Genomic DNA, 20,933 nt, shown 5'->3' on the forward strand with positions numbered 1-20,933 from the left:
AGGGAGGGGCGTTCCTCCCCAGTCTCACAGTACAGCACTATAGACGCTGCTGTGAAGAAGGATGTTCCTGACTGACTGTCAGGAATGCCCTTCTGACTGTGAAGAGCTACAGTACCAGCACCACTAGCTCTTCACCTGGGGCACAGATCGTGAAAGCCAACAGTGTGCTGAATTTAGCGCGCTATCGGCTTTCCAGCGGTATATAGACCTGCCTGCGCCCCAACTCATGAAAGATCCTCTTTAAGGCTGTTCCTACATGTACTTAGATAGAAAAGGGAATTCGAATGATAGAATCCCTTTAAAAATCTGGCTCAAAAAAACTGGAGGAAAATCTGCAACAAAGAAAACATCTTTTCTGCAGCACACTGTAAAGACAATTCATTAAAATGTTGAAGAGTTTAAGATCTTTATGTTTTCAGCTGGAAATAGGCCTTAGGCTGGTCTTATATGACCGTAATGTAAGTCCGCAAATGGTCCGCAATTGAGGGTTTTCAATTGCGGACCATTTGCGGACACATTATACTCAATGCGGCCTCTTACACCACCGGATATTTTATCCGTGGTGTGCCGGGCCACAACCGTGGTCAGCAATTTATAGAGCATGTCTGTAATGCCCGTGAATTGCGGCACTGCATGGACTCGCCCATAGAACTCTATGGGCGAGTGCGGCAGGAAACGGACATCTGCGGAATGTATGTTGCCCATCAGCAACTAGTGTTGCTGATTAGAGATGAGCGAACAGTGTTCTATTGAACTCATGTTCGATCGGATATTAGGCTGTTCGGCATGTTCGAATCGAATCGAACACCGCGTGGTAAAGTGCGCCATTACTCGATTCCCCTCCCACCTTCCCTGGCGCCTTTTTTGCTCCAATAACAGCGCAGGGTAGGTGGGACAGGAACTACGACACCGGTGACGTTGAAAAAAGTAGGCAAAACCCATTGGCTGCCGAAAACATGTGACCTCTAATTTAAAAGAACAGCGACGCCCAGCTTCGCGTCATTCTGAGCTTGCAATTCACCGAGGACGGAGGTTTCCGTCCAGCTAGCTAGGGCTTAGATTCTGGGTAGGCAGGGACAGGCTAGGATAGGAAGGAGAAGACAACCAACAGCTCTTGTAAGAGCTAAATTCCAGGGAGAAGCTTGTCAGTGTAACGTGGCACTGACGGGCTCAATCGCCGCAACCCAGCTTTCCCAGGATCCTGAATGGAATACACTGTCAGTGTATTCCCGTATACCCGATATATACCCCGATACCCGTTCCAACGGTGTGCCCCCCCACCTTCACCCCAGAAATACCCTGCAAGTCCCCTAGCAATAGAATTGGGGCTATATACACCCACAATTTTTACTACTGGTATACAGTGCCATTGTCTGACTGGGAATTCAAAGAATATATTGGGAATACAAATACCCTCATTTCTTGCTACTGCCATATAGTGCCAGTTTCTGACTGGTAATTCAAAGAATATATTGGGGTTACGTGCACCCACAATTTTTACTACTGGTATACAGTGCCATTGTCTGACTGGGAATTCAAAGAGTATATTGGGAATACAAATACCCTCATTTCTTGCTACTGCCATATAGTGCCAGTTTCTGACTGGTAATTCAAAGAATATATTGGGGTTACGTGCACCCACAATTTTTACTACTGGTATACAGTGCCATTGTCTGACTGGGAATTCAAAGAATATATTGGGAATACAAATACCCTCATTTCTTGCTACTGCCATATAGTGCCAGTGTCTGACTGGGAATTCAAAGAATATATTGGGGTTACGTGCACCCACAATTTTTACTACTGGTATACAGTGCCATTGTCTGACTGGGAATTCAAAGAATATATTGGGAATACAAATACCCTCATTTCTTGCTACTGCCATATAGTGCCAGTGTCTGACTGGGAATTCAAAGAATATATTGGGGTTACGTGCACCCACAATTTTTACTACTGGTATACAGTGCCATTGTCTGACTGGGAATTCAAAGAATATATTGGGAATACAAATACCCTCATTTCTTGCTACTGCCATATAGTGCCAGTGTCTGACTGGGAATTCAAAGAATATATTGGGGTTACGTGCACCCACAATTTTTACTACTGGTATACAGTGCCATTGTCTGACTGGGAATTCAAAGAGTATATTGGGAATACAAATACCCTCATTTCTTGCTACTGCCATATAGTGCCAGTTTCTGACTGGTAATTCAAAGAATATATTGGGGTTACGTGCACCCACAATTTTTACTACTGGTATACAGTGCCATTGTCTGACTGGGAATTCAAAGAATATATTGGGAATACAAATACCCTCATTTCTTGCTACTGCCATATAGTGCCAGTGTCTGACTGGGAATTCAAAGAATATATTGGGGTTACGTGCACCCACAATTTTTACTACTGGTATACAGTGCCATTGTCTGACTGGGAATTCAAAGAATATATTGGGAATACAAATACCCTCATTTCTTGCTACTGCCATATAGTGCCAGTGTCTGACTGGGAATTCAAAGAATATATTGGGGTTACGTGCACCCACAATTTTTACTACTGGTATACAGTGCCATTGTCTGACTGGGAATTCAAAGAATATATTGGGAATACAAATACCCTCATTTCTTGCTACTGCCATATAGTGCCAGTGTCTGACTGGGAATTCAAAGAATATATTGGGGTTACGTGCACCCACAATTTTTACTACTGGTATACAGTGCCATTGTCTGACTGGGAATTCAAAGAATATATTGGGAATACAAATACCCTCATTTCTTGCTACTGCCATATAGTGCCAGTGTCTGACTGGGAATTCAAAGAATATATTGGGGTTACGTGCACCCACAATTTTTACTACTGGTATACAGTGCCATTGTCTGACTGGGAATTCAAAGAATATATTGGGAATACAAATACCCTCATTTCTTGCTACTGCCATATAGTGCCAGTGTCTGACTGGGAATTCAAAGAATATATTGGGGTTACGTGCACCCACAATTTTTACTACTGGTATACAGTGCCATTGTCTGACTGGGAATTCAAAGAATATATTGGGAATACAAATACCCTCATTTCTTGCTACTGCCATATAGTGCCAGTGTCTGACTGGGAATTCAAAGAATATATTGGGGTTACGTGCACCCACAATTTTTACTACTGGTATACAGTGCCATTGTCTGACTGGGAATTCAAAGAATATATTGGGAATACAAATACCCTCATTTCTTGCTACTGCCATATAGTGCCAGTTTCTGACTGGGAATTCAAAGAATATATTGGGAATACAAATACCCTCATTTCTTGCTACTGCCATATAGTGCCAGTGTCTGACTGGGAATTCAAAGAATATATTGGGGTTACGTGCACCCACAATTTTTACTACTGGTATACAGTGCCATTGTCTGACTGGGAATTCAAAGAATATATTGGGGTTATAAATACCCTCATTTCTTGCTACTGCCATATAGTGCCAGTTTCTGACTGGTAATTCAAAGAATATATTGGGGTTACGTGCACCCACAATTTTTACTACTGGTATACAGTGCCATTGTCTGACTGGGAATTCAAAGAGTATATTGGGAATACAAATACCCTCATTTCTTGCTACTGCCATATAGTGCCAGTTTCTGACTGGTAATTCAAAGAATATATTGGGGTTACGTGCACCCACAATTTTTACTACTGGTATACAGTGCCATTGTCTGACTGGGAATTCAAAGAATATATTGGGAATACAAATACCCTCATTTCTTGCTACTGCCATATAGTGCCAGTGTCTGACTGGGAATTCAAAGAATATATTGGGGTTACGTGCACCCACAATTTTTACTACTGGTATACAGTGCCATTGTCTGACTGGGAATTCAAAGAATATATTGGGAATACAAATACCCTCATTTCTTGCTACTGCCATATAGTGCCAGTGTCTGACTGGGAATTCAAAGAATATATTGGGGTTACGTGCACCCACAATTTTTACTACTGGTATACAGTGCCATTGTCTGACTGGGAATTCAAAGAATATATTGGGGTTATAAATACCCTCATTTCTTGCTACTGCCATATAGTGCCAGTTTCTGACTGGTAATTCAAAGAATATATTGGGGTTACGTGCACCCACAATTTTTACTACTGGTATACAGTGCCATTGTCTGACTGGGAATTCAAAGAATATATTGGGAATACAAATACCCTCATTTCTTGCTACTGCCATATAGTGCCAGTGTCTGACTGGGAATTCAAAGAATATATTGGGGTTACGTGCACCCACAATTTTTACTACTGGTATACAGTGCCAATTTCTAACTAGGAATTCAAAATGCGCAAGGCTCCCGGAAAGGGACGTGGACGAGGCCGTGGGCGAGGTCGGGGGAATGGTTCTGGGGAGCAAGGTAGCAGTGAAGCCACAGGGCGTCCCGTGCCTACTCCTGTGGGGCAGCAAGCATTGCGCCACTCCACAGTGCCAGGGTTGCTTGCCACATTAACTAAACTGCAGGGTACAAACCTTAGTAGGCCCGAGAACCAGGAACAGGTCTTGCAATGGCTGTCAGAGAACGCTTACAGCACATTGTCCAGCAGCCAGTCAGACTCTGCCTCCTCTCCTCCTATTACCCAACAGTCTTGTCTTCCTTCCTCCCAAAATTCCGAAGCTTTACAGAACAATAACCCAAACTGTCCCTGCTCCCCAGAGCTGTTCTCCGCTCCTTTCATTGTCCCTCAACCTGCCTCTCCACGTCACGATTCCACGAACCTAACAGAGGAGCATCTGTGTCCAGATGCTCAAACACTAGAGTCTCCTCCATCTCCGTTCGATTTGGTGGTGGATGACCAGCAACCCACCCTCATCGACGATGATGTGACGCAGTTGCCGTCAGGGCATCCAGTTGACTGGCGCATTGTGCGGGAGGAGGAGATGAGACAGGAGTTGGAAGAGGAAGTGGTGGATGATGAGGACACTGACCCGACCTGGACAGGGGGGATGTCAAGCGGGGAAAGTAGTGTGGATGTTGAGGCAGGTGCAGCACCAAAAAGGGTAGCTAGAGGCAGAGGCAGAGGTCAGCAGCTTAGGCGAAGCCAGGCCACACCCGGAATCTCCCAAGATGTTCCAGTTCGTACCCAGCCCCGAAAAACTCCCACCTCGAGGGCACGTTTCTCGAAGGTGTGGAGTTTTTTCAAGGAATGCGCCGAGGACAGATATAGTGTTGTCTGCACAATTTGCCTCTCGAAATTGATTAGGGGCTCTGAGAAGAGCAACCTGTCCACCACTTCAATGCGCCGTCATTTGGAATCCAAGCACTGGAATCAGTGGCAGGCAGCAACGGCAGGACAAAGGCCGCCTGCCGTTCACGCCACTGCCACTGCCTCTGCCTCTGCCTCTGCCACTGCCACTGCTGACTGTGCTGGCGATGCACTCCAGAGGACGAGCCAGGACACCACTTCATCTGCCTCCGCCACTTTGTTGACTTCTACCTCATCCTCCCCTGGTCCTGTCTTATCTCCTTCTCCTGCACCATCAAAGGCACCATCAGGCGTTTCTTTACAACAACCCACCATCTCTCAGACATTGGAGCGGCGGCAGAAATACACTGCTAACCACCCACACGCGCAAGCCTTGAACGCCAACATCGCTAAACTGCTGGCCCAGGAGATGTTGGCGTTCCGGCTTGTTGAAACTCCCGCCTTCCTGGACCTGATGGCAACTGCGGCACCTCGCTATGCCGTCCCTAGCCGTCACTACTTCTCCCGGTGTGCCGTCCCCGCCTTGCACCAGCACGTGTCACTCAACATCAGGCGGGCCCTTAGTTCCGCGCTTTGCACAAAGGTCCACTTGACCACCGACGCGTGGACAAGTGCATGCGGACAGGGACGCTACATTTCACTGACGGCACACTGGGTGAATGTAGTTGAGGCTGGGACTGCTTCCCAAACTGGCCCGGTGTACCTCGTCTCCCCGCCTAACATTCCTGGCAGGGACACGAGAAGAACACCCCCCTCCTCCTCCTCCTCTACCGCCTCCTCCTCCGCCACCGCCTCCTCCTCCGCCACCGCCTCCTCCTCCGCTGTTAGATTGACCCCAGCTACGAGTTGGAAACGTTGCAGCACTGGCGTTGGTAGACGTCAGCAGGCTGTGCTGAAGCTGATCAGCTTGGGGGACAGACAGCACACTGCCTCCGAGGTGAGGGATGCCCTCCTCGATGAGACGGCAATATGGTTTGAGCCGCTGCACCTGGGCCCAGGCATGGTCGTTTGTGATAACGGCCGGAACCTGGTAGCAGCTCTGGAGCTTGCCGGACTCCAACATGTTCCATGCCTGGCCCACGTCTTCAACCTAGTGGTGCAACGTTTCCTAAAGAGCTACCCCAATGTTCCAGAGCTACTGGTGAAAGTGCGGCGCATGTGCGCCCACTTTCGCAAGTCGACAGTAGCCGCTGCTAGCTTAAAATCTCTCCAGCAACGCCTGCATGTGCCACAACACCGGCTTTTGTGCGACGTCCCCACACGCTGGAACTCAACGTTTCAGATGTTGAATAGAGTGGTTGAGCAGCAGAGACCTTTGATGGAATACCAGCTACAAAACCCTAGGGTGCCACAAAGTCAGCTGCCTCAGTTTCACATCCATGAGTGGCCATGGATGAGAGACCTTTGTGACATCCTACGGGTCTTTGAGGAGTCCACAAGGAGGGTGAGCTCTGAGGATGCGATGGTGAGCCTTACAATCCCGCTCTTGTGTGTTCTGAGAGAATCCCTGATTGACATCAGGGATAACTCAGATCACACAGAGGAGTTAGGGATAGCATCCGATCCGTCACAGCTGGAGAGTAGGTCCACACATCTGTCCGCTTCACTGCGTTTAATGGAGGAGGAGGAGGAGGAGGAGGAGGAGGAAGAAGAGTTGTCCGATGATGTGATGGTGATACAGGAGGCTTCCGGGCAACTTCGAATCGTCCCATTGTTGCAGCGCGGATGGGTAGACATGGAGGATGAGGAGGAAATGGAGATTGAACTTTCCGGTGGGGCCAGAGGAGTCATGCCAACTAACACTGTGGCAGACATGGCTGAGTTCATGTTGGGGTGCTTTACAACCGACAAGCGTATTGTCAAAATCATGGAGGACAACCAGTACTGGATCTTTGCTATCCTTGACCCCCGGTATAAAAACAACATCTCGTCTTTTATTCCGGTAGAGGGGAGGGCCAATCGCATCAATGCTTGCCACAGGCAATTGGTGCAGAATATGATGGAGATGTTTCCAGCATGTGACAGTGGCGGCAGGGAGGGCAGTTCCTCCAGTAGGCAACCAAGTTCTCACCGGTCCACACAAACGAGGGGCACACTGTCTAAGGTCTGGGACACCTTGATGGCACCCCCTCGCCAAAGTGCCGCCACGGAGGGTCCTAGTGTCACCAGGCGTGAGAAGTATAGGCGCATGTTGCGGGAATACCTTTCCGACCACAGCCCTGTCCTCTCCGACCCCTCTGCGCCCTACACGTATTGGGTGTCGAAGTTGGACCTGTGGCTTGAACTTGCCCTATATGCCTTGGAGGTGCTGTCCTGTCCTGCCGCCAGCGTCCTATCTGAGAGGGTGTTCAGTGCAGCCGGTGGCATCATCACTGACAAGCGCACCCGTCTGTCAGCTGAGAGTGCCGACCGGCTCACTTTGATAAAAATGAACCACCACTGGGTAGAGCCGTCATTTTTGTGCCCACCTGTGTAAAGCACCCCAACATGAAACTCCATGTCTGTACTCAACCTCTCCAATTCCTCCGCATCCTCATACTCATCCACCATAAGCGTTGCACAATTCTGCTAATACTAGGCTCCCTCCAACATGATTTCCCCCAACTCTGCTGGTTAGAGGCTCCCTCCACCCTGATTTCCACCAACTCTGCTGGTTAGAGGCTCCCTCCACCCTGCTTTCCCACAACTCTGCTGGTTAGAGGCTCCTTCCACCATGAATTTGCCCAAACTGGGCTGTTTAGAGGCTCCCTCCACCATGAATTGGTCCAAACTGGGCTGGTTAGAGGCTCCCTCCACCATTAATTGGTCCAAACTGGGCTGGTTAGAGGCTCCCTCCACAATTAATTGGTCCAAACTGGGCTAATTAGAGGCTCCCTCCACCATGAATTGGTCCAAACTGGGTTTTTTAGAGGCTCCCTCCACCATGAATTGGTCCAAACTGGGCTGGTTAGAGGCTCCCTCCACCATTAATTGGTCCAAACTGGGCTGGTTAGAGGCTCCCTCCACAATTAATTGGTCCAAACTGGGCTAATTAGAGGCTCCCTCCACCATGAATTGGTCCAAACTGGGTTTTTTAGAGGCTCCCTCCACCATGAATTTGCCCAAACTGGGCTGTTTAGAGGCTCCCTCCACCATGAATTGGTCCAAACTGGGCTGGTTAGAGGCTCCCTCCACCATGAATTTCCCAAAACTTGGCTGTTTAGAGGCTCCCTCCACCATTAATTGGTCCAAACTGGGCTGGTTAGAGGCTCCCTCCACCATGAATTGGTCCAAACTGGGCTGGTTAGAGGCTCCCTCCACCATTAATTGGTCCAAACTGGGCTGGTTAGAGGCTCCCTCCACCATGAATTTGCCCAAACTGGGCTGTTTAGAGGCTCCCTCCACCATGAATTGGTCCAAACTGGGCTGGTTAGAGGCTCCCTCCACCATGAATTTCCCAAAACTTGGCTGTTTAGAGGCTCCCTCCACCATTAATTGGTCCAAACTGGGCTGGTTAGAGGCTCCCTCCACCATGAATTGGTCCAAACTGGGCTGGTTAGAGGCTCCCTCCACCATTAATTGGTCCAAACTGGGCTGGTTAGAGGCTCCCTCCACCATGAATTTGCCCAAACTGGGCTGGTTAGAGGCTCCCTCCACCATGAATTGGTCCAAACTGGGCTGGTTAGAGGCTCCCTCCACCATGAATTTGCCCAAACTGGGCTGTTTAGAGGCTCCCTCCACCATTAATTGGTCCAAACTGGGCTGGTTAGAGGCTCCCTCCACCATGAATTTGCCCAAACTGGGCTGTTTAGAGGCTCCCTCCACCATGAATTGGTCCAAACTGGGTTTTTTAGAGGCTCCCTCCACCATGAATTGGTCCAAACTGGGCTGGTTAGAGGCTCCCTCCACCATGAATTTCCCAAAACTTGGCTGTTTAGAGGCTCCCTCCACCATGAATTGGTCCAAACTGGGCTGGTTAGAGGCTCCCTCCACCATTAATTGGTCCAAACTGGGCTGGTTAGAGGCTCCCTCCACCATGAATTTGCCCAAACTGGGCTGGTTAGAGGCTCCCTCCACCATGAATTTGCCCAAACTGGGCTGTTTAGAGGCTCCCTCCACCATTAATTGGTCCAAACTGGGCTGGTTAGAGGCTCCCTCCACCATGAATTTGCCCAAACTGGGCTGTTTAGAGGCTCCCTCCACCATGAATTTGCCCAAACTGGGCTGTTTAGAGGCTCCCTCCACCATTAATTGGTCCAAACTGGGCTGGTTAGAGGCTCCCTCCACCATGAATTTGCCCAAACTGGGCTGTTTAGAGGCTCCCTCCACCATGAATTGGTCCAAACTGGGTTTTTTAGAGGCTCCCTCCACCATGAATTGGTCCAAACTGGGCTGGTTAGAGGCTCCCTCCACCATGAATTTCCCAAAACTTGGCTGTTTAGAGGCTCCCTCCACCATGAATTGGTCCAAACTGGGCTGGTTAGAGGCTCCCTCCACCATTAATTGGTCCAAACTGGGCTGGTTAGAGGCTCCCTCCACCATGAATTTGCCCAAACTGGGCTGTTTAGAGGCTCCCTCCACCATGAATTTGCCCAAACTGGGCTGTTTAGAGGCTCCCTCCACCATGAATTGGTCCAAACTGGGTTTTTTAGAGGCTCCCTCCACCATGAATTGGTCCAAACTGGGCTGGTTAGAGGCTCCCTCCACCATGAATTTCCCAAAACTTGGCTGTTTAGAGGCTCCCTCCACCATGAATTGGTCCAAACTGGGCTGGTTAGAGGCTCCCTCCACCATTAATTGGTCCAAACTGGGCTGGTTAGAGGCTCCCTCCACCATGAATTTGCCCAAACTGGGCTGGTTAGAGGCTCCCTCCACCATGAATTTGCCCAAACTGGGCTGTTTAGAGGCTCCCTCCACCATTAATTGGTCCAAACTGGGCTGGTTAGAGGCTCCCTCCACCATGAATTTGCCCAAACTGGGCTGTTTAGAGGCTCCCTCCACCATGAATTTGCCCAAACTGGGCTGTTTAGAGGCTCCCTCCACCATTAATTGGTCCAAACTGGGCTGGTTAGAGGCTCCCTCCACCATGAATTTGCCCAAACTGGGCTGTTTAGAGGCTCCCTCCACCATGAATTGGTCCAAACTGGGTTTTTTAGAGGCTCCCTCCACCATGAATTGGTCCAAACTGGGCTGGTTAGAGGCTCCCTCCACCATGAATTTCCCAAAACTTGGCTGTTTAGAGGCTCCCTCCACCATGAATTGGTCCAAACTGGGCTGGTTAGAGGCTCCCTCCACCATTAATTGGTCCAAACTGGGCTGGTTAGAGGCTCCCTCCACCATGAATTTGCCCAAACTGGGCTGTTTAGAGGCTCCCTCCACCATGAATTTGCCCAAACTGGGCTGGTTAGAGGCTCCCTCCACCATGAATTGGTCCAAACGGGTTTTTAGAGGCTCCCTTCACCATGAATTGGTCCAAACTTGGCTGTTTAGAGGCTCCCTCCACCATGAATTGGTCCAAACTGGGCTGGTTAGAGGCTCCCTCCACCATTAATTGGTCCAAACTGGGCTGGTTAGAGGCTCCCTCCACCATGAATTTGCCCAAACTGGGCTGTTTAGAGGCTCCCTCCACCATGAATTTGCCCAAACTGGGCTGGTTAGAGGCTCCCTCCACCATGAATTGGTCCAAACGGGTTTTTAGAGGCTCCCTTCACCATGAATTGGTCCAAACTTGGCTGTTTAGAGGCTCCCTCCACCATGAATTGGTCCAAACTGGGGTGGTTAGAGGCTCCCTCCACCATTAATTGGTCCAAACTGGGCTGGTTAGAGGCTCCCTCCACCATTAATTGGTCCAAACTGGGCTGGTTAGAGGCTCCCTCCACCATGAATTTGCCCAAACTGGGCTGGTTAGAGGCTCCCTCCACCATGAATTGGTCCAAACTGGGTTTTTTAGAGGCTCCCTCCACCATGAATTTGCCCAAACTGGGCTGGTTAGAGGCTCCCTCCACCATGAATTGGTCCAAACTGGGGTTTTTAGAGGCTCCCTCCACCATGAATTTGCCCAAACTCTGCTGGTTAGAGGCTCAATCCACCCTGATTTTCAAAACAAATGTTGGTGCCAACCTCAACTTACTACAAGGGCCAAATTCACTGCTGGTGACAAGCTCTCCTCACTGCAAGTGCCAAATACACATGTTTCAAGGTGTTTTCCTACTGTCAGAGAGGTGGTATTGAGTGTGTAAAGTGTGTAGTTGTTAGGCTGTGATGTTGGGGTAATAGAGGGTCTTTGGTGTGTTAGATGCCCCCAGACATGCTTCCCCTGCTGTCCCAGTGTCATTCCAGAGGTGTTGGCATCATTTCCTGGGGTGTCATAGTGGACTTGGTGACCCTCCAGACACGGATTTGGGTTTCCCCCTTAACGAGTATCTGTTCCCCATAGACTATAATGGGGTTCGAAACCCGTTCGAACACACGAACATTGAGCGGCTGTTCGAATCGAATTTCGAACCTCGAACATTTTAGTGTTCGCTCATCTCTATTGCTGATCAGCAACATGAGGACCGTAGAATCATTACGGTCGTGTAAGACCAGCCTTATACATGTGCAGTGATTGTTATGTAGATAGAATTTAAGCGCATCCTCTTCTATGGATATTTTCTGTATAACTTATCAAACTGTACTTACTTCTGACAATATCCACGACTGTTTGTTTTCTGCAATCTCTCCACCAATAATGAACATTTATATAATGTTCTCATCCCTCCAAGAGCGATAAACCAGCATGGAAATAGTCGGTATAGGCAGTCAGTAATATTGATGTTGTGCAGCTGCTGCCTTAAATATTACATTCATACAGAAACAAATATCCCCATAATTCTACAAAGAGTTGTATTATTTATCTTTAAGGGTCTACTGGAAATGACAACTCACAGGAAAACCTCCATTTCTTTATTTGAAGATTTAATAGGATTTTCTTATTCTCTAATCCATAATCCTCGACACATGCTATCTGTTTCTTCAAGGAATTAAACTATGGCAACGAAAATCTCTAAAAACACAGCTATATAGCAACGTGGTTCAGATACCTATGTGACAAAGCTTAGGTGTCCTTTACTAAGTTAATGAGCTGGATTGGTATTAGATTCCTCCATAACCACACATACAGAACACCTTCTATTCAGCCACTCTCATTGATTTTCACTGAATCACATTTTCTACTTATTCTTGTTTCCGATAATTTTTTTTTTTGGCTTTCACTACACACTTATTATTTTCCCTAAATCAAAAAATATGGAGGTTGCCAAAGAGACTTGTTAATCTAAAGCTGCTTTACTCATTGAAAAGCATTAATCCACACAGATGCACCGCTATGTGGTTTAGTGAGATAACAGGAGTGCGAAGCAATACAGCCTTACAGACAGATAGGCTTCCTTATAAACTGTCCGACTATTACCAGGTCATGAACCTAATATTTACTGTGATACAATTCTTCACCTCCTGTATGAATTATAAGACAACAAATGTAAAAATGTTTTCATAGTAATGTTCCTTGTATAGTAGTAGTATTCAGAATGAAAAGCATAGTAGAAGGGACTATAAAAGGACCTAGTTTAGTAACAACTCAAGGAACTGACATGTAGACTTAGGTTCCTGAATAATATAGGCACTCATAGTGCTGGGTCCTAGTATTCTAGCCAACCTATATGATTTAGGCCTAGATTAGTCATAGACATTATTCTACAGAAGACAATTTCAATAAAAAGTTTGTTTTTGATGATGGAACGTCATTGTCTGGTTCATCCAATAGTCCTAGTCCATGAACGATCTCTCCATGCTGCAGAAGGAATGTTGGTCTTTCACCTGGTGTTGCTGAAAAGGTATGGTCGATCTGAATGACCATTATGGACTAAAATGTATATGGCTACGTTGGCCCTATACTGTACATTGGATGCCTCCATGAATCATATAGACTCATACAGAATGTTTTTTTTTTGTTGTTGAATTATTTGCTTGACTGAAAATAAAGTGTGGCATGTGTATCAGATGCCATTTCTATGGAGGAATTTCTGACCAAGAAGCATTGCTTCTAGAGGAGAGTCCTGTATACATGCCGCACCTTACAGAGGCTGTACGGCTTTGCTAGCGTTGTATCCTCCGTGTACTGCCATGTTGGTTCACTACACATGGCTCTTGTGTGTACATGATCCCTTGCTCTCAATAATCTTGGCTGATGTATGTTATTATAAATAATTTAGTAGGTTCTTCCAGAATCTCTGTAATAAAGCTCTATAACCCAGAAAGAAACGAATGCAATACTACAAATATATACATTTTATATGTTTACTACAAAGTCCCATGCCTACTAAAGTTATGCTTAGAATCCTATTGCAAAAGCATTACTTATTTTATTCTGGTTCATAATAAATGTATAATGCATGTGAACATACCTGATGCCCTCTTTTTTAATGATTATGCTGTGACTTTGGTATATCCCTGCCCCCTCTTTTCTCAGTTCCTCTTCCTTCCGTTGTCAGCACTTTCTCAGACTACTTTATGCAGATTGCACCTTGGTACTTGCAGATTCCGCCTGTTCTCATCGGGTCCATCCAAGGCTCTGAGTGTGTGTTTGTGGGAGTCTCAGACTACCAATCCACATAGAGTAGTCTGCAAAGTTGGCGGCCATTTTACAGAAACGTAAAGGGGACTGGAACCTCACCAAAGAGATTTTAAACCGAGGGTAGCATTTATTCTAACTATGTATTATGTATTTATTGTGACTATACTCAAAGAAACAAGAGTATCGCTAGATCCAAATAATGAGTGAATAGTGAATACTATAATAATAAACAGGGGCAACATGGATATGACTTTATTTCAGGTTATAGTCTGGGCTCACAGAGTTCTTCTAACCCACCATCATGTGAAGCCATTGTAGACATTAGGAAACACATGAGGGTATTAACCGGTTAAGGACCAGGCCCAAAAGTATGTTAAAGACCAGGCCTCTTTTTTCAAAACTGACATGTGTCACTTTAAATGGCAATAACTTTGAGACGCTTTAACTTACACAAATGAATTTGAGATTGTTTTCTTGTAACACATTATACTTCATGTTAGTGGTAAACACTAATCAATATTTTTGCATTTATTTATAAAAAAACTAGGAAATTTGATGGAAATTTGAAAAAAATTGCAATTTTCAAAATGTGAAATTATCTGCTTTTCAGGCAGATAGTCATACCATCCAAATACATGAATAAATATTATCTCCCATATCTCTGCTTTATATTGGCATCATATTTTGATTGTCTTTTAATTTATTTTGGACGTCACAAGGCTTAAAAGTGTAACAGCGATTTTCCAGATTTACAAGAAAATTCTCCAAACCAATTTTTTAGGGACCATTTCAGTTCTGAAAGTAATTATAAAGGCCTGTATAATAGAAACCCCCATAAATTACCCCATTTTCAAAACTGCACCCCTCAAATTATTCAAAACAGCATTTGGGATGTTTGTTAACCCTTTAAGCATTTCATTAGAATAAAAATAATATGGCAGTGAAATTTAGACATTTCATTTTTTTTCACTAATACATTCATTTAGACCCAAAATTAACACATTCACAAAGGGTTAAAGGAGAAAATGCATCTGACAGTTTATTGTGCAATTTCTCCCGTGCACAGAAATACCCCACATGTGGGTGTAAACTGATTTTTGGGCACACGGCAGTGCATGGAAGGGAAGGAGCGACACTGGGTGTTTGAACAGCAGATTTTGCTGGAATAATTTTCAGCGCCATGCCTTATTTGCAGGGACCCTAGAGTACCAAAACAATGGAAACCCCCCCAAAAGTGACCCCATTTTAGAATCCACACCCCTCACAGAATTCATCAAGGGGTATAGTCAGCATTTAGACCCTACAGTTGTTTCACAGATTTTACTAACATTGGGATGTGTAAATGAAAAATTACTAAAATGTCACTTTATCTCCAAAGTTTTCATTTTCACAAGGGGTTAAAGGAGTAAAAGCCCCCCACAGTTTGTTAAACAATTTCTCCTGAACACGGCAATACCCCATATGTGGCTATAATCTGCTGTATGGGAACATGGCGGGGCTCAGAATGGAAGGAGCGCTATTTTGCTTTTGGATGGCAGATTTTGCTGGAATTATTTTTAGGTGCCATGTCGCATTAGCAGAGCCCCTAGAGAACCAATACAGTGGAAACCCCCTAAAAGTGACCCCATTTGGGAAACTACACCCCCCACAGAACATATTAAAGGGTAGAGTGAGCATTTTGACCCTACAGCTGTTTCACAGATTTTATTAACATTGGGCCATGAAAATGAAAAATTACTTTTTTTCCAACAAACTGTCAATTTAGCCCCAAATTTTTAATTTTCACAAGAGGATAAAGGAGAAAAAGCTCCCTAAAGTTCGTTACACAAATTCTCCTGAACACAGAAATGCCCCATATGTGGTCATAATCTGCTGTATGGGAACATGGCGGGGCTCAGAATGGAAAGAGGGCTATTTGGCTTTTGGAGGGCAGATTTTGCTGGAATATTTTTCAGGTCCCATGTTGCATTTGCAGAGCCCCTAAAGTACCAATACAGTGGAAACCCCCTATAAGTGACCCTATTTTGGAAACTACACCCCTCATAGAATTTGTCTAGGGGTAGAGTGAGTATTTTGGCCTCACAGGTGTTTCACAGATTTTATTAACATTGGGACGTGAAAATGAAAAATTACTTTTTTTCCCAATAAATCGTCCATTTAGCGCCATAGTTTTAATTTTGCAAATAGTTTAAGAATTAAAAGCCCCCCACAGTTTGTTACACAATTTCTTCTGAACACGGCAATACCCCATATGTGGCCATAATCTGCTGTATGGGTACATGGTGGGGCTCAGAATGGAAAGAGCGCTATTTGGATTTTGGAGGGCAGATGTTGCTGGAATAGTTTTCAGGGGCCATGTCGCATTTGCAGAGCCCCTAAAGTATCAATACAATGGAAACCCCTCAAAAGTGACCCCATTTTAGAAACTACACCTTTCAAGGAATGTATCAAGAGGTATTATCATTTTGAGCCTAAAATGCTTCCCAAAAATTTAATGTACAAAATGAAAATTGAAATTTTTAAAAATATGCCATTTCGGTGCCCAATACGTTGCACCCACTTTGTGTTGTCAGAGACCTGCACTCCTAAAACTATTAAGGGGCCATCCCGGGGGTCAAAAAATTATATATGTGGGTGTAAACTGCTGCTTGGGCACACAGCAGGGCTCAGAAGGGAAGGACCACTGTGCGTTTTAGCTTTTGGGGTACAGATTTAGAGGGACTTTCTGGGTGCCATGTTGTTTTTGCAGAGCCCTGGAGGTGCCAGTAAACTGGAATTCACCAAGAAGTGACCCCATTTTGTAGGGGCAATTTTAGGGTCTCTGCAAATGTGACATGGTGTCCAAAAACGAAGAATCTAAATCTGCACTCCAAAAGCACATATTGCTCCTTCACATCTGCGCCCTGCTGGGTACCCAAATAGCAGTGTATGCCCACATGTATGACACTGGTGTACCCCGGATAACGGACTTAATACCAATATGTGGGTAGAATCGGCTGTTTGGGCACAGCCGGGGACAGAAGGGAAGGAGCGCTATTTTGGTTTTTGGAGCACAGTTTGGTTTTTGGACGTCATGCCACTTTTGCAAAGCCCCTGAATTGCCAATAAAGTGGAATCCGCAGACATGTCACCCTATTTTGGACACTACCCCACTGATGGGATTTATCAAGTGGTGTAGCAAGAATTTTTAACCCTTGAGTGTTGCATTTATTTAGTTTCCAGAAATGAAATCGCAACTGATAGAGAAGTTAAAAATGAAAATTTTACAGATTTGCCATTTCAGCGTGCAACATGTTGTGCCCGACTTATGTCAGCAGAGACACTCCAAAAACTGTTAAACGGGTATCCCAGGCACAACAGCTTTTAGAGCGTTCATCTCTGATACAAGGTGGACACAACATATTACGCACTGAAAGGACGTATTCCTGGAAAAATGGTCATTTTCACCTCTCACAATCCGCTTCGTATTCATTTATGGATAATAAGTTATAGCAACACTTGGGGGTTAAAAATGCTCTCTGTACCCCTGGAGAAATCCTTCAGGGGTGTAGTTTCCAAAATAACGTCTCATATCAGGGGATTCCACTTTACTAGCGTTTCAGCTCTACAAAAGTGTCATGGCATCCAAAAACCAAACCGTCTGTGCTCCAAAAACCAAATGATCCTTCTTCCCTTCTGTGTCCGGCTGTGCCCTAATATCAGTTTATACCCACATATGACATTACGTGCATTATCCGGGGTACACCAGTGTCATACATGTGTCATACATGTGTCATAAACTGCAGTTTGGACGTACAGCAGGGCGCAGAAGGGAAGGAGCGCTATGCGGCTTTTGGAGTACAGATTCAGATGTTTGGTATCTGGACGCCATGTCATGTTTGTAGAGCCTGTAAGGTACCAGAAAAGTGGATTCCATGGGGTACCAGGAGTGACCCCATTTTGAAAACTGCACCCCTCAAAAAATTTATCAGGGGGTGTAGTGAGTATTAGTATCCCGGACGTGACTGCACAGCGGATGGCGAAGAGGGAATATATAAGCTCTGCGGAGGACATTGCAAACACCAAATTCCCTTCTATGTCCCAGTAGCTCCTATGATTGGGGGAGTCACTCTGGGGGTCACTCTGGGGGTCACTTCTGGTGTCTGTTCCCTCATAAGCTGTAAATCTGGGGTGTCCCCTGATATTCGCTTGCACAGCTTATATATTCCCTTCCTGACGCCGCCAGTTGTATTCTAATAATTTGGCGATTTTTGAGGGTTTTTGTCTTCACATTGTGAGATGCTATATTTTCTTTATTTTTCTGGTGACACGGCCATATAAGGGCTTATTCTTTGCGGGATGAGATGCATTTCGTAATGACACCATTTTTGGGTGTCTACATCTTTATGAATACATTTTATTAACCCTTTTTTGCTGGATTTAAAAAAAAAAAAATCAATCCTGGCATTGAGTTTTACTTTTTTAATTTTGCGCCATGCAGCGTACAGTATAAGTAACATGTTCCCTTTATTCTGCGGGTCGGTACGGTTACGGCGATACCTCATTTATATTATTTTTCTATGTGTTACTAGTTCTGCAGAGGAAAAACACATTTGGGGACATAAATCAATGTTTTTTGCATCGCATCTTCTAAGAGGCGTAACATTTTTATTTTTCGGTTGACAGTGTTGGTTGAGGGCTTATTTTTTGCGGGACAACCTGTGCTTTTTAATGGTACTGTTGTCGGATGCATATGACTTTTTGATCACTTTTTATAGCATATTTTGTATGGTGAGATGGCGAAAAATCATTACTTCCGGCGAGTTTTTTCCGTTTTTTTTTCCCGACGTTCACCATGTACATTAAATATTATTTCAGTTTTATTGTACAGGTTGTTACGGACGCGGCGATACCAAATATGCATTGCTTTTTTTAATTTTTAGTGCTTTTTTTTATATAATTCATTTTGTATAGAAAAAAGGGATTTTTGGACTTTAGAACTTTATTACTTTTTTCATACACTTTTTTTTTTTTTTAAACTTTTTTTTTTACTTTTTCATGTGTCCCTTTAGGACACTTGAATCAGTTGATGCTTTGATGAAAGCATCAGCTGATTCAGCACAGTAGCAGACAGGACACGAGCAGGACATGAGCCTGCTCGTGTCCTGTAAGCTGCAGAGGAAGTGAGACACATCGCTCACTTCCTCCACCGCCTGGCAGGATCACCAGGTATGTGGGGCTCCGGTAGTCTGGGGTCACTGGCCAGACCCCAGACTACCTTCTACTGACATCGGCACCCCCCGATCTCGCCGCGGGGGGTGCCGATCACTTTCAAATATCGGCGGATCCCTTTCGATCGCGCCGTGATGTTTGACGGCGCGATCGAAAGGGTTAACACGTCCAGTCGGACTCAGTTCCGACTGGACGTTATGGAGGAAGGGGTTAGGTGTTTGTAACACCTAACCCCTGTCCCCCCCGCACCCCTCCCCCCGCCAGAAAGGTACCTAAAGGCCGGACGTATTTCGGCAATAGTCCGGTCTTTAGGTACCAGCACATGAGGCCGTAAATTTACGTACGGCGGTCCTCATGTGGTTAAAATGGCAACTAAGGCTATTAATGTTATAGTCCTAATAACCCAAGCATTATAGAGATGCCTGCCATAGAAATACTCTCCTGAGACTTTAAGGACTGTAAACTACAACCTCTATCACTCAACACCTTCACAACGATTAATAATTTCCTGATTTACTTCTATGACATAACTTAGACTTATCGGAAAGAAATTAGCTGAAGATCACCCGTCTAAAATATCAGTAATCTGTAAAGGTATATGTGTTCAATGCAACCTGTTGTTCCTTTCAACTTGAAGGATTGTCTTTGTTGAAGGTGGCAGACAAAGCCATGTGTCATGTGATCCAGCTTCAGAAGACAGCTACTCTTACTTTTATAAAAGGATTAATCAGAGTGGAAAACCAAAGACAAAACCTGTCTTTCTTCCTTCTGAGATCTGAGTATCCGGCCACTACTTTTCATTTCTTTATCTAGATTTTCATTCAAGGAACACAAGGAAGAGAACAAGCATTTTAATACACTTCAGAAGGCCGAATGATAAAGGGTAAAATGAGCCTCAGCCTAGTGTTTGTCACTAGCTGAACATACGTCCGGATCATGGAAAAGTTCTTTGCTTTTGCTGTTGCAGTGTCAGTGAATATTCTCGTAATGCTTACCTTGTTAGGATGATGGAGTTTAAAGGATGAATCTGGAAGAATAACATAAAAAGAAGGATAAGAAATATAAAATGAATATAGGGCAGCCAAATGTTAACATCTTGCCTTATACCATCTTAATGATGGTAAATGTCCTGGTTACCGCATTGCCTTTAGGCTGGTCATACATATTACTTAGCTCTTGGCTGGACGCTTATTCCGAGCTATTCTCAACAGTTTAGCTGAGTATGCATGTGTTCTCAATAGGGAGAGAGGAATAAGTCGCTGCCAGGATAATAAATAATTATAATTACATATGACATCAATTTTGACAGTGGACTTCATGAGATGGAAACACAGTTTCTTGTCGCATTTTATTTCTGTTTTTTGCTGGCTATGGACGCTAGAAAACCTTTAACATCACTTGGCTGCAGAAGAGGTATAAAACAACTACATGTGACCCAGTCTCTGCATGGACAGATAAGCTGTTCAGGCATCAGGTGACTGAAGATCCAGGGCCAAATGGGATATTTGGCATCTAAAACTGTATTCTGGTGATTTAAAGTTGTCTCTTATGCACTGGATAAGAGATAATTGGAAAGGAGACAATTGTGTGATCGATGGGGTATGACCAATGGGATCATGAGAATAAGGCTTCGTTATAGCCTCATTTTGCTCATGCTATGGCACTGCATTCATTTCTATGGGACTGTTGGAGATAGGTAAGTGTTCCAGCAGTCCCATAGAGACTGCACAGAGTGGTAGTTCAATTGAGTGGATAGAAGATAATTTGAAACAAGCAGAAAACCCCTTTAAGGTGCCAATGTATGGCAGATCCAAATCAGTCATATGGACCTACTAACTTTATAATGGTATGGAGTATCCTAACTCAATTTTAATTATGACCTGACTTCAACATA

The sequence above is a fragment of the Leptodactylus fuscus genome, chromosome 5 (genome assembly GCF_031893055.1).
Source record: "Leptodactylus fuscus isolate aLepFus1 chromosome 5, aLepFus1.hap2, whole genome shotgun sequence".
Taxonomy (NCBI): Eukaryota; Metazoa; Chordata; class Amphibia; order Anura; family Leptodactylidae; genus Leptodactylus; species Leptodactylus fuscus.